Source organism: Hyla sarda, chromosome 8, assembly GCF_029499605.1.
Source record: "Hyla sarda isolate aHylSar1 chromosome 8, aHylSar1.hap1, whole genome shotgun sequence".
Taxonomy (NCBI): Eukaryota; Metazoa; Chordata; class Amphibia; order Anura; family Hylidae; genus Hyla; species Hyla sarda.
Genome location: NC_079196.1, coordinates 195,162,751 through 195,175,584, shown reverse-complemented (window position 1 = coordinate 195,175,584; position 12,834 = coordinate 195,162,751). Strand labels below are relative to the sequence as shown.

The 12,834-nt window shown below is 44.1% G+C and overlaps 1 long non-coding RNA gene across 1 annotated transcript; it reads left to right on the top strand.

Annotated features, from left to right (window-relative positions):
• The first annotated feature begins 410 nt into the window (after positions 1-410).
• LOC130284417 (uncharacterized) lies at positions 411-12,195 on the top strand. Its single transcript, XR_008847021.1, has 3 exons — positions 411-451; positions 1,133-1,207; positions 11,292-12,195. It is a non-coding gene; the product is annotated as an uncharacterized LOC130284417 (long non-coding RNA).
• The last annotated feature ends 639 nt before the right edge of the window (positions 12,196-12,834 follow it).

The window sequence follows — 12,834 nt, the reverse complement described above, 5'->3', positions numbered from 1 at the left end:
CCTGTCCCCCAGTCAGCCATGACAGAAGAAAGCTGATTGGTTGCTATTGGCAACTGCACTTCCTCTAAACATGTTTTTGATAAATCTCCCCCATAGACTTCTATGGGATTCCACACTCCCATTCACACTTCTGCATTTCCGCTTGCGGAAATTCAGAAGTGTGAATGGGAGTGCCTAATCCCATAGAAGTCTATGGGCTTTAATTTGAGGGGGAATTCCGTGAATTGACCCTAACAGTACCTGAATTAGAAAATGGTATATGGTACTAAAAAAAGTAACCTCTGTGGAATGTAGATGTTTAGTTGAGTACCAATTATTTCTTCATTGTTAGAGGAGTCCCTGTGGAAGTATATTAATATTATTCTCTTTTTCTAATTTAAGACATCCCAACAATCAGAGGGTTTGGCTTTAGAAATCCCACCCATATATTTCCATGCAGTGGCTACTACAGGTGAGATCTAGGGTCCGAAGCAGGGGATTCCCCTCTAGGCTTTATAGATACTCTAACAGGTCATATAGAAGACGAGACCCTTATTTAGAAAGAAATAATGAATCAGTAAATAAGCCATTTTCTTTAGGCAAACTACTATTTTTCATTAAAACGAATAATGTTTATTACTACTTGCCGATATCTTTTTTATTTATTTATTTTAAATTTTATTTAATTTTTAAAAAATATTTTCTTGGGTATGCTAATTGGCTAAGTCTATGCGGAAAAAAAGAATATGCATTCCTACCTGCAGGCTGGGTACACGCTGCCAAGTTCTGTGAGCTCAATCTGGGATCCTGGCCGGTGACTATTTATTTACGGATATTTTTTGCTTACAAAAAGGTGACGTCTAACATAATTGCAATAGAAGGGATAATGTTGAATATATCTATTGACAGTGCTTCTTTACAATTAATTAAGGTGCGTGTAAAAAGTATGGAAGTCTCATTACTGACAATAAGGATGCAATTGTCTTGACTAATGATCTGATGCTGAATGCGTTTGCCAGCAATTAGTAGCTGGTAATAAACATACCTTAAGGATGATGTTAAGAACAGTTTGATAAACAGTGATAATACTTTGCTCTTTGTAGGGTGTACAGATAAGGGTTTTAATTAATGCTTGCTATTGCTTTGTTTACAGATGTTCCATAATTGACAGGCTGCTGGGGCTGGTAATAAAAAGGCAATGCATACACCTGGACATATATGCTAAGAGGTAATTCCTTGTCTGCCAAAATAGTCTAGATGTGTAGGACTCTAAGGGGAGAATTTATTTGTAATGTACTGCAAAAGTGCAGTAAGACGAGCCAAATTTATTAAGAGGTGCATGTCTCCTAATAAATTTGGTGCAATACTTACTATCTCCATGTCTCACACATGAGCTAGGGTTTCTTCTATAATTTTTGGCTTATAACTAGGGTTGCTCGCGAATATTCGCAATTCGAATATTATTCGCGAATATCGCATATTCGCGAATTCGCGAATTTCGCGAATATAGCGCTATATATTCGTAATTACGAATATTCGTTTTTTTTTTTTTTTATTTTATTTTTTTCTTCACAGTACACATCTCAGTGATCATCCCTCTCTGCTTCCAACTTCCGTGGTGTAAAGAAGGCTGTAATACTACTGTGTGAGACTGGCGTGCACAAATTCGCATATGCGAAAATTAGCATATGCTAACTTTCGCATATGCGAATTTTCACGAATGTTACTTTTGTATATGCAAATTTTCACAAATGTTAATTTTCGCATACGCGAATTATCGCATATGCGAAAATAAAACGAGAATATAACGAATATGCGAATATTCGCGAATATATGACGAATATTCGTTCATATATTCGCGAATATTCGCGAATTCGAATATAGCCTATGCCGCTCAACACTACTTATAACCCCTTCCCGTTAAACCCCAGTAGATTGTTCTTGCCAATCCTAGGTTAAGGTGGGAAATGTAAAGTTAAACGGGTCATCCTGACATTTAAAATTCAGTGAGGGTGCCATCTGAACCCCATCCAGTCCCCCACTAGAGTGAGCACTGCAGCCTGTTTGTTTGTATTCTTTGTTATGGCTTTGCTAGGTATTGAAGCTATGTGCCATTCAAGTGACACAAAAAGTATAGCATATGCAAGCATGAATAGTCATAAACAATAAGGAGGGGGCGGAGCCTAACCTCTGACTGAAATGGACGCGTGAGCTGTTAGCCCGCCTATCGGACACGAGCTCAGCGTCTCTTAAACCCACTTCATCACCCCTGCTATGGGCAAAATTGAAAGATATAATCTGGGTGACCAAGAGGAATCGCCCAGACGTAACAAACATCAGCCGGATGTGGCTAAATACTTTAAGAAGAAAAACCCTCTCCCGCCATGCTCTCCAAGATGGCACTGGAGGCGGCGGACCTCTGAGACTCTGGGGTCGACTACGAGATGGATCGTGAGACAGATGGAGCAGCTCCAGCAGTTGTTACCCAACAATTTCTGAAGTCTTTCATGAAGAAAGCTCTGAATGAGGCTGTGAAACCCATTCTTGCAGAGCCCGCAGATATCAAAACGGAAGTGCACACCATAGGCTTCCACACGGAGGCCCTCGAGACTGCTCACAATGAATTGACCTCCTATTCAGAAGCCCACACCACCCAGATGAAGCAGCTTGAAGCGCACGTCAACAGTGCACTTACCCTGATAGAAGATCCGGAGAACCGCAGTTGGCGGAAGAATATAAGATTTAAGGGGCTCCTGGAGTCCTGGGCAGCAGAATCCCTGTTCTCTGTGGCTATGGAGATCTTCACAGGCCTGCTAGGCCGAGACAACGGGTCACTATTGAAAGAATACACAAGGCCCTCTGCCCGAAACAGAAGCCCTCAGACCTTCCGAGGGACGTGATCTGCAGGCTGCTGTCTTATGTGGACACCGCTGCTATTCTCCAGGCAGCTAGGGAGAAACGCTCTATTCACTATTCACTATGGAGATGCTGAAATCTCCCTCTACCAAGACATCGCCCTGACCACTCCAAAAAAAACGCCGTCTGCTGAGACCACTACTGGAACTGCTCCAGGACAGGGGTCTACAAGTTGCCTGGCTCTTCCCCTTTTGCCTCTCTGTCATGAAAAATGGTAGGTGCATCATCATTCGCACTCCAAGTGACCTGGCAGCCGCATGGAAGATACTCGACATAACGCCCATGGAGGTCCCTCATGGATGCCTGTCTCGGACCTCCATCCTCTCCCACCAATTCCTAAGATGGCCGACTGGAAGCAAGTCACTCGGGGGAAATCTCCTTGGGCCAAGAAGAACCAGCCGAAAGATGGCCCTCCACCACGCTGATGTGCATACCTCGGCCTTTGACACCATGTCACTCTTGAAATGATCGCTTTCTCATAATACAGCTTCCCTGCTCTGCCGCACAGGTGAACTGCCACAGTTTGAGGGAGCCTACTGTTGGGCTGATTAGCCATGGCTCTCCTGATCCAGTTTGCACCCCGTTTGAGCTAAGTTCTGGAGTTCTCTGTTATTTGCTGACCTGCTTGCTGGATGGATGAAGGTACTGTACCCTCCAAGCCCCCCCCCCCCCCCCCCCCGATCTTTCCCATTAAGCCTGAACTACCTCAATCATAAACCCCCCCTTCTCCCCATATCCCCCTTTTTTATGAAACAACTGCATGTCCTGGAGCCTCCTTGGCATTCTATGGACTCTCTGCTTACAGGACGCATACTCATCATGGAGCCCTTCATCACCCCCCCCCCCCTCTACCCCTTGTCTGCCCTCTCTCCCTGAGACTGGTATCTATCATATCTGGGTCTTTCCCCCTTGATAAGTTTGTACAGTTGGTACATTATGATGTTTTCTAGACTGTTATAAGAGGTATCATGTCAATTGAACATAATAGTCTTCATTACTGTTTTGCCTGATATGCTTTGCCTCCTGTGCCCCCTGTCTCCCCAACTTCCCTATAACATGTAATCATTGCATCTGTATATGCCTCCGTAATTGTTAATTGTAGGTACCGTACTATGATGTTTTCTATCGCTTCATATGGTATACCCTTCTCTAATTTGGATATTTTTGAGACAACCTTCTGTTTCACTTCCCTCCTATCACTCATACACTCACCTTCAATCCATCCTGCCCCCCCAACCTCTGACACTACCCCATTCTCTTCATCTTCCTTGCCCATGAACTCCGGATGCTGTGTCGGTGTTTTCACAGGCTAGGATTAGTTCAGATTTAACTTGAACCCTTCCCCTGCCCACTCTCCTTTACTGTTTTAGTAATATTTGCTCTCTTCTATCAATCTACCCCTCCCTTCTCTATCTCATTCTATGCTCTTTGTTTAATTCCCCCCCCCCCTTTTTTTTAATTTCTTCTCATTTTTACCCCTCCCCTTCCCGCTTCTCCTTACAAAATGTTCTCTTTATTCTTCCCTGGTGATCAGCTCACTTCACCTCCAGCTCGCCCCTAGATTTGCGGATCACCATTTCACTCACCAACTTTGTCTCCTTTAATGTATGTGGTCTGAATACCCCAACAAACGCTACCATGTGCGGCATGTTTTGCATAAACTGAAACCCTCAGTTATTTTCTTCCAAGAAACACATTTCAAATTGAATAACATTCCAAATCTGCCGCAGAAGCATTATTCACAGTGGTTCCATTCCTGCCATGGCACCTTGGCCTCCAAAGGAGTTTCTATAGCAATTCACAAAAACTGCCCAATTAAAGTCTTGCAGTCTTACACGGACTCTGAAGGCAGAGCTTTATTTTTACATGTACAGATTTTCTTACTCAAGCTGACATTAGCAAATATATATGCTCCAACCCACGCCCAGGTGCCATGGCTTCTGAATACCCTGGAAGATCTCCGTTTATTTTCAGATGGTCCTGTTGTTCTGGGGGGAGACCTCAACGTCCCCTTGGATCCTCAGGTAGACACTATCCCCTCTCGTTCTACCATTCCTCAGAGAGCCCTTGCAAAGTTACATTCTAAATTTTCCGATTTATCCCTCACAGATGCGCGGAGACAGCTGAATCCGTCCGCCCTTCTCCTCAGTGCATAATACCTACCACAGTATGGACTACTTCATGGTTCACACCTCGCTTCTTCCGTCTCTGATGGCCACAAGCCACACTCTATAACCCTATCTGATCCCACTCCTATTTCACCCACTCCTATTTCCTCTTTCTCTTTCTCCTCCTTTGCCCCTAACTCATGGTGTTGGTGACTGAATGATAGTGTGATATCCCAGTTGCGGTACACGGGCCTGTACTACCTGTAGGCCCTGTCAGATTGAGTCCCTCAGTGACCTAGGGGCTCCCCTGCAGGGTCTCTCCTTGTTCTCCTGTTAGTTTAATAAATGTAGTATATGTTCCTTTAATTCATAAACAGGATCCTTATGTCTAGATAGTATACAGGACATGTGTGAGGTCTCAAGGACCTGTGAGTAAGTCGGTTACATGTTATGTCACATGATCTGTTGTCACATGTACTCCCAGAGAGCACCAGCTTTAACCTATGACCCACAGCTTGACCAATGAGCTTTAGTCCAGCCCCCCAGTATTTAAAGGGGTGGCCATCTTTAATTATCTCTCTTAGCTTTACCACCTGCTGCTGAGAACAAGTCTTTTCTGAAGCAGCTACCAGAGATCTCAGGACAGTGATCAGCATCTGGATCACCACAAAGCTACAATTCTCCAGTAAGTCTACAAGTCTATGTCTGCTGTCACTAAAACTAGTCAAGTCCTGCATATAGTCAAGTCAAGTTAAAGGGGTTATCTACCATAAGGTGATTTTAGTACATACCTGGCAGACAGTAATGGACATGCTTAGGAAGGGTCTGTGCTTGTCTTGGGGCTAAAGGGCTATGTTGTGAGATTACCAGAATACTGTGGCTAGCTTTTTGTGAACTTGTATTTCCTGTTTGACTTCTGTTTTTTTGACTACAAATCCCACAATGCCATTATCCTTCCTCCCACACATCAGCCACCCCACCCATTGAAACAAAAGACCTGTGGTTTTCAATCAGGGTGCCTCCAGCTGTTGCATCAGTTGCAGATTGATCTCTCCCCCCATTGAAGCAGACAGGCTCCCTGTCATCAGCTGACTAGTGAGTCAGGTCTCGGCCGCATTGCAAGCTGGGAAGAATCTGAGACAACAGTCATTTTGTATGCTGTTAAAAATAAATATTGGGGTGAAAATCACAGAAAAATTGTGAGAAAACCGTCACACACAGGTAAAGACACTATATTATGAACTACACTAACTTCACAGCCCCTGTAGTATAGTCAAATAAAAAAAATTCCTGGAATACCCCTTTAATTACAAGTATCGGTCCAGCAAACTGTGAGGTCCTCTGGGTCCTGGCTACCTCTCTGGGAATTCTGGCCTTAGCTGTGAAGATAATTACACCTGTCTTCTACTCAGTAAAGCCTCCGTTTGACCATAATTGGTTGTGGACTCTTTATTCACTACTAGCCTGTGGGATAGCGGAGAAACTGGGCGTGTGGTGTTCCGGAACCCAAAAACCACACTGGCGTCACGAACACATAGGGATTAATAACATCAGATCCCACCACTCACACCGCAACACCCGTGGTCCCGCCATTCACCTACAAAAGTATTCTTGACAACTCTATTGCTTCTAAAGACATTCTTTCTCAGCTATCCTCCTATTTTGAACTGAATACATCCTCTGGCCCAAGCCCAACCATTGTAAAGGAGGCCCACAAGGCATTTATCCGAGGAGTGAAAAAAGAACGCCAACGAAAGGTGTGGATGAGCTGCTCTCGAACATTGCCAAAATTGAATGTGTACACAAACATTGTAGAGCACAGGCTCTCCAGACAGATCTTAAAAATCTCAGAGAACGCATTTGCAAGTTCTTTCATGAAAAGTCTGCAAAATCCTATCTCCATCACAGACACCGCCTATATGCCCATGGGGATAGAGGCGGAAAAATGATGTCCTCTCTGATCAAAAAAGCCAGGTTGATACAGCACATATACGCGATAAAAGATTCAAATGGTTCCTTTCACACTGATACGTTTATTTTTCATGTCCAAATTTAACTAAAATTCTTCAAACACATGTGGGGTGTTTAGGCTCATTATACCCCCTTGTTACATTCCGTGAGGGGTGTAGTTTCCAAAATGGGGTCACATGTGGGTATTTTTTTCTTTGCATTTATATCAGAACCGCTGTAACGATCAGCCACCCCTCTGCAAATCACCTCAAATGTACATCTCTCACTCCTGAGCCTTGTTCTGCGTCCGCAGAGCACTTTACCTTTTCATAAGGGGTGAAAGGAGAAAAAATATATTTGTTAGGCAATTTCTCTCGAGTACGGAAATACAGTCATGGCCGTCAATGTTTGCACCCCTGACTTTTTTCGATAAAATGAAGTATTTCTCACAGAAAAGGATTGCAGTAACACATGTTTTGCTATACACGTGTTTATTCCCTTTGTGTGTATTGGAAATTAAACCAAAAAAGGAGGAAAAAAAGCAAATTGGACATAATGTCACACCAAACTCCAAAAATGGTCTGGACAAAATTATTGGCACCCTTTCAAAATTGTGGAAAAATAAGATTGTTTCAAGCATGTGATGCTCCTTTAAACTCACCTGGGGCAAGTAACAGGTGTGGGCAATATGAAAATCCCACTTGAAAGCAGATAAAAAGGAGAGAAGTTCACTTAGTCTTTGCATTGTGTGTCTGTGTGTGCAACACTAAACATGGACAACCGAAAGAGGAGAAGATAACTGTCTGAGGACTTGAGAATCAAAATTGTGGAAAAATATCAACAACCTCATGGTTACAAGTCCATCTCCAGAGATCTAGATTTGCCTTTGTCCACAGCACACAACATTATCAAGAAGTTTGCAACCCATGGTACTGTAGCTAATCTCCCTGGGCATGGATGGAAGAGAATAACTGATAAAAGGTGTCAACGCAGGATAGTCCGGATGGTGGATAAGCAGCCCCAAACAAGTTCCAAAGATATTCAAACTGTCCTGCAGGCTCAGAGAGCATCAGTGTCAGCGCGAACTATCTGTCAACATTTAAATGAAATTAAACGCTATGGCAGGAGACCCAGGAGGACCCCACTATGGAGGAGACCCAGGAGGACCCCACTGCTGACACAGAGACTTAAAAAAGCAAGACTGATTTTGCCAAAATGAACTTGAGTAACCAAAATCCTTCTGGGAAAACATCTTGTGGACAAATGAGACCAAGATAGAGCTTTTTGGTAAAGCACATCATTCTACTGTTTACCGTAGAAAGGAATGAGGCCTTTCTTGCAAAGGCAGTCTTGGACCAGATGCGTTTTGGGGAGCAGCGTCCCCTTTTTCAATGGTGGATATGCACACAGTCTTTGCATATCCACCATTGAAAAAGGAGACGCTGCTCCCCGAAACGCATCTGGTCCAAGACTGCCTTTGCACAAGAAGTCGGGACTTTTTGGAGTATTTGTCCACCACTATTGGTCTTTTACTGCCCTCTCAGCTTCTCTCCGTGCCATCGGGGTAGAGAGGGATCCCACACCAAAGACCTCCAGCGCTGCCACACGCTACAAACAAACATTACCTTTTCAAGCAGACTACGTAATAAGTATCTATACCGGACATCTTCACCTCTCCTACACCTTCCCCGTGCTGCCGGGGCTGAGAGGCATCAATCCGGATCACCGTTAAGTGGTGCTATGCGCATATGACTGCTTTCGCCGGAGCCGGTAAGAGGCACTAAGTGCCTGACTTTGATCTATTTTTCCTCTTGTACTTTGTCCCCGTGCCGCCGGGGTATAGAGGACAGATCTTTAGCGCTACTGCGCATACAAGTATACTCAGTGGGCTCGTAACTGCGAGCCTCCAGCACTGCAAAAACTAACTTAGTTAAGTAAACTTTTGCACTGCTCTAATCCTTGCCTGGAAACATCACATTTTCTTTGCATATAACAGTGTAAACAACGTAACCCAGCATATTGATATTTTATATCAATGAAAGCACATTTAACATATGACATCCAACCACAGTTTTTGCAGGGATTCCCGGGGGACGCTGCTGAAAGTGGGGCCTTTGGGCCTGCTTCTTCATGTGTTACATTGGGCTGCATGGAGTTTGTATGGGTTTCTTTCTACATGCCACCATATATACTGCATCCTTTAAAGGAATGGTCTTCAAACTGTGGATCTCCAGATGCAATATCTGGAGGTCCACTGTTTGGAGACCATTGCAATAGTTACATTTTTGCTACCATAGGTGTTTGAAGCGGTGCTGTAGCATATATATATATATATATATATATATATATATATATATGCATACCGTATTTTTCGCCATATAAGACACTCCGGCACATAAGACGCACCCAATTTTAAAGGGTGAAAATCTAGAAAAAAAAATTCTGAACCAAATACAATGTAAAGTATAGGACAGTGATCTTCAACCTGCAGACCTCCAGATGTTGCAAAACTACAACTCCCAGCATGCCCGGACAGCCGTTGGCTGTCCGGGCATGCCAGGAGTTGTAGTTTTGCAACATCTGGAGGTCCGCAGGTTGAAGACCACTGGTATAGGAGGTAGTACTCACGTGTCCCCGCCGCTCCAGACCCGTCACCGCTGCCCTGGATGTCGCCCTCCATCGCTGTCGCCGTGTCCCCGTCGCTCCAGAACGTATCTGCTGCCGGCCGGGTATCCTCGCTCTCCGTCGCCACCATCACGTCGCTACGCACGCCGCTCCTATTGGATGACGGGACTGCGTGTGATGACGACGAAGGAGAGCGCCGGCCATGCAGGGGATCCCGGCATGGAGCAGACACCGAGGAGGCAGATAAGGTCCCTTCCGGTGTCCTGTAAGCTGTTCGGGACGCCGCGGCGGTCCCGGACAGCCCGACTGAGCAGCCGGGTTAGCGTCACTTTCGCTTCAGTCGCGGCTGTCAGCTTTGATCGCCGCGTTTGAAGGGTTAATACAGGGCATCACCACGATCGGTGATGTCCTGTATTAGCCGCGGGTCCCAGCGTAGATGGCCGCAGGGACCGCTGCGGTATTTGCCGTATAAGATGGACCAACTTTTCCCCCCAAGAAAAAGTGCGTCTTATACGGCGAAAAATACGGTATATATATATATATATATATATATATATATCTACGTAAACCATGATTATCCATGAAAATTGTAATTTTTTTAAATCAACTGGTGCCAGAAAGTTATACAAATTTGTTAATTACTTCTATTTAAAAATCTTAATCCTTCCATTACTTATCAGCTGCTGCATGTTCCACGGGAAGTTATTTTCTTTTTGAATTAATTTTTTGTCTGACCACAGTGCTCTCTGCTGACACCTCTGTCCATGTCAGGAACTGTCTGGAGCAGGATAGATTTGCTATGGGGATTTGCTCCTGCTCTGGACACTTCCTGACATGGACAGAGGTGTCAGCAGGGAGCACTGTGGTCAGACAGAAAAGAACAATTCAAAAAGAAAAGAACTTCCTGTGGAGCATACAGCAGCTGACAAGTACTGGAAGGATTAAGATTTTTATATAGAATATAGAAGTCATTTACAAATCTGTTTAACTTTCTGGCACCAGTTGATTTTTAAAAACTTGTTTTCCACCGGAGTACCCCTTTAAGAGTCAACATATTCTTATAACCACTTACAATAAGAGAAGGTTCACGCTTGAATGTATCAAGGCTTTTCCGCTAAATGAGTGGAATGGAAATCGGCCTTTAGATTAATCACTATAGAAGGTAACTTGTTTAAGGCCGACATGTGATGAATTAAACGTGAAAACACCCTCGCTGCAATGTACCGCCACAAATCAACACGTAACGGCACTGGCTGATGGTCCGCGCACTGCGAGGCAGGAAAGCCGATAACTCTTCCCTTATCAGATACTTCCCCACGTATCCGACGCTGATGAATCTCCCAGTTCCGAGACTCATCATGGCGTTCAGGTGCTGCGCTAACTTCATCTCCCAGGTGGACGGCATCGGCGATGAAGACAGATAGACCGAACACAAGTCCATTAAATTGTTAATAAAGAAAATTACACATATACCTTAATCCGCGGCTCGCCTGACACTTTATGAAGTACATTAGAAGGTAATCCAATTGCATCCTGAGTATCAGGAACATCTTATCTCCGCCACAAATTGAAATTATATCATATTCCTCATTTCTTAAATTAAAAAGCTAAAACCTTTTAGTTTGCTCTCATATGCTTGTGTAGAACTTAATCAGAGCTTGTAACAACATTATTTTTCAATATGGGCCATTTCTTCCCTCATTTATTTACCAGAGAGAACTTCCTGGCAGAAGGTTTGATTCAATTTAAGAGAGGATACATCAAGCACTTAAGGATTTCGCAAGGATTGATTGATTATTTATCATGTAATATTGCCTGAAGTGCTTTGATGGAGTCGTATGTGCCGGGATACTTGGATGGCGAATTAGTCCTCTGAAAGAATAACGTCGAGCAAAGGCATTAACGTAATGACTCTTCTTAAAGGGGACATGACACCATGTGCAAGAGACTAGAAAAGAAACAGGTGACACTCAATGTGACGGTGGCGCATACCAAAGACGGATGTGCTCTCCGAGTACAATTTGGTGTTCATATGTAGTGAAACCTTCTGCCTTCCCGTCCGCAAAAATGAACCCTACTTCAGGATTCAGTAAAACAGGTGAGAGAGAGAGAGAGAGAAACTATTTTTGGGTTTGCCACATTTCATCTTTAAAGGTAATTTGGGGTACTTTTAGTGTCTCCGGGAGTGGTGACCCTGAGGCGCCGAAACTCACTGGATGTATTGGCTCACTGGGTGTATGCACTGCACCACAAACTCTTCATCTTTTGGCACTAACCCCTTTGTTTCCTGCCCTTCTAGCTAGGATCAGGGAAATTTTTTTATAGATTAGGCTGGATGTCCGGGCCATATTTCACAGCGCACATTCACTTATTTAATTGTTTGGCTTTTTGATCACTGTGCCACTTTATATGTGTTGTTTTCGTCACTAGGATTGGTCAGGGTGCAGTAGCCCTTTTAGGTGTCCCTCCTGCTGGTCTAGGGGAGGTGTGTGTGTGGCCATTAGGTTCCTCGTCTCCCTGCAAACCCTGGGCATTCCTGCATGCCATTGATATACGTCTCTGCGGGTGGATGCCTGGGCTAACACCTAGATTGACACCGAGAGCACTTGTGGTCTCCTAGTTGTTTCGGCGAAAAGGGACATTGAACCTGGACCCTTGCAGGTGCCTTTTTGGCCAGGAGGGGACGGGTGGTTACGTTGGGGGGGGGGCCTCTCTCCTGTCGAAGAAGGGCTTTTCGATGGGCCGCATCCTCATCCATGTTTGCACTTTTTTTCTTGCACTTGGGAGATAGAGAGCATGTTCCTTGGCTCTAAGATAAATCAGTTTTGACAAGATCTGTGTGACTTTCCATCATATGACCATGCTTTAAGGCAAGTTAGATAAAGCAAATACCTCACTTTGTGTAGACTTACCTGTTCTGTTGGATATATCTATATCTATCTATCTATCTATATATATATATATATATATATATATATAGTAGTAATATGCAGCACACCGGAGTAAACTTAAAGTGCTTTATTCCATGCTGTACATAAGCGACGTTTCACCAGCCTCACGCCAGCTTTCTCAAGCGTGAGGCTGCCGAAACGTCGCTTATGTACAGCATGGAATAAAGCACTTTAAGTTTACTCCGGTGTGCTGCATATTACTACTATATGAATTAAGGAACCAGAGGACCGTGGCTCCAGCATGCGTGCACCCTATCTTCGGTTTTTCATTCTTCTTGATGTGCTGCTTATATTGGAACTGTATA